The sequence below is a fragment of the Rana temporaria genome, chromosome 7, assembly GCF_905171775.1.
Source record: "Rana temporaria chromosome 7, aRanTem1.1, whole genome shotgun sequence".
NCBI lineage: Eukaryota > Metazoa > Chordata > Amphibia > Anura > Ranidae > Rana > Rana temporaria.
In genome coordinates this window covers 140,296,401-140,299,033 of record NC_053495.1, presented here as the reverse complement: position 1 = coordinate 140,299,033, position 2,633 = coordinate 140,296,401, and positions in this window count along the sequence as shown.

Below are 2,633 nucleotides of genomic sequence, written 5' to 3'. Positions count from 1 at the left end.
CTCATCTGCATTGTTGGGTCTGTTGTTTCTCATCTTCCTCTTGACAATACCCCACAGATTCTCTATGGCAGTGGTCATCAACCCTGTCCTCAGGGCCCACTAACAGGCCAGATTTTATGTATTACCTTGGGGAGATGCAGACCAGAATACTGCAATCACTGAGCAGCAAATTATATCACCTGTGATGTATTACAGTTATCTTGCAAACCTGGCCTGTTAGTCAACCCTGAGGACAGGGTTGATGACCACTGCTCTGTGGAGTTTAAGTCAGGCGAGTTTGCTGGCCAATCAAGCACAGTGCTATCATGATCATTAAACCAGGTATTGGTACTTTTGGCAGTGTGGGCAGGTGCCAAGTCCTGCTGGAAAATGAAATCAGCATCTCCATAAAGCTGGTCAGCAGAGGGAAGCATGAAGTACTCTAGAATTTCCTGCTAGAGGGCTGCACTAACTTTAAAATTCACTAAAAGCTGGAGATCAGCTTTAAATACACAGTTGAAATTCACATATGTGCACTGTTTTATCTGCAAAAAGATTTTTTTATTATCTTTAGCCACATGCTTTGTTCATACACAGCCACAGCCAGAGGGTTTATCAAATTTGTATTTTCATGTTAAGTGCATGCATCCAATTAATCTGTAGGCAAAAATATGGAGCTTTTTGGGGTCTGAGATGACGGTTTTGAGATTACGCAATCATGTAATCTGGATGCTTGTGCTTGCTACAAAGTTACAATTGGGCAGTCTGATCACTTTGGAAGGGAGACTAAGAAAGTGCTTTCTCCTGCTTGCAGCAGATTAACCCCTTAACGACCGCCGCATGTACATATACTTCCACAGAATGGCACGTACAGGCAGATGGGACCCCCCCCCCCAGTACATGCGGCGGTCAGAAATCGTGTGGGGGCGATCCGGGATGAGGGGGCCGCTATTCGCTTCTAGCCGCCCCCTCGTGATCGCTCCCCCGGAGCTGAAGAACGGGGAGAGCCGTATGTAAACACGACTTCCACGTGCTTCACTGTGGCGGCTGCATCGATCGTGTCATCCCTTTTATAGGGAGACACAATTGATGAGGTCAGACCTACAGGCACACCCCCCTACAGTTGTAAACACACACTAGGTGAAACATAACTCCTTCAGCGCCCCCTTTTTTGCTGTGAAAATGACAATGGTCCCAAAAATGTGTCAAAATTGTCCGAAGAGTCCGCCATAATGTCGCAGTCACGAAAAAAAATCGCTGATCGCCGCCATTAGTAGTAAAAAAAATAATTAATAAAAATGCAATAAAATATCCGCTATTTTGTAAACACTATAAATTTTGCGCAAACCAACCGATAAACGCGTATTGCGATTTTTTTTGCCAAAAATAGGTAGAAGAATACGTATCGGCCTAAACTGAGGAAAAAAATTATTTTTTATATATTTTTGGGGGATATTTATTATAGAAAAAAGTAAAAAATATAGAATTTTTTTCAAAACTGTCACTCTATTTTTGTTTATAGCGCAAAAAATAAAAACCGCAGAGGTGATCAAATACCACCAAAGAAAGCTCTATTTGTGGTAAAAAAAGGACGTCAATTTTGTTTGGGAGCCATGTCGCACGACCGCGCAATTGTCTGTTAAAGCGACGCAGTGCCGAATCGCAAAACCTGGCCTGGGCCTTTAGCTGCATTTTGGTCCAGGGCTTAAGTGGTTAAAGATATTCAAGGGAATTCATAGAGTTTCTACAAATGACATTCTTTACAATTCCATTGTGCTTCTGCATGATAAATGTTGGTGCAGGTGACAGATTCATACAGGTACATATATTTGGGGAACACATTGTATATGGAGGTGCACTGAGGTCTGAGTTTCTATACAGACACTGAATTCTTAATGCAGCTGAACTCCCTCCCCACTTCTACAGCTGCAGCAGATTATTTTTGTGGGTGAAGCCTGATGGGGATTCAGAGGCACTAGTTCCCCATCAGGTCTGCTCTCCTTGTGATTGACAGCAGGCAGTGGGTGGATCCCTAGCCAAAAGAGCCTGCTATTGGCTGTAGAATCCTCCAGTTGTCAATCACAAGGAGACAATGGACCTGATTAGGAACTTATAGGTAGATTGAGGTACGGCCGCGCAATGTTAAGATGGCGTAGCCTAGCGTGTTTACACTACGCCGCCTTAAGTAAGAGAGGCAAGTACATGATTCTCAAAGCACTTACCTCCTTACTTAGGGCGGCGTAGTGTAATCGCGGCGGGCGTAATGGCGCCTAATTCAAATTGGTTGGAGGGGGGCGTGTTGTATGGTAATGAGGCTTAACCTCAAGTTTTTTGAAGTTTTATGCTACTGCGCATGCGCCGGGCGCCTACATTTCCCAGTGCGCATTGCGGCTAAGTACGCCGTACGGGCCTATTGATTTCGACGTGGACGTAAACGACGTAACTCCCGATTCGCAGACGACTTACGCAAACGACGTAAAAAATTCGAACCTCGAGGCGGGAATGGCGGCCATACTTTAACATTGTTATTCCACCTCATAGGTGGAATAACTTTAGGCCGCCTAAGGCCTTACGGAAACGATGTAATTCGACTGCGGTGGCCTGGCGTACGTTCGTGAACCGGCGTAGAAGCTCATTTACATAATCTACGCCGG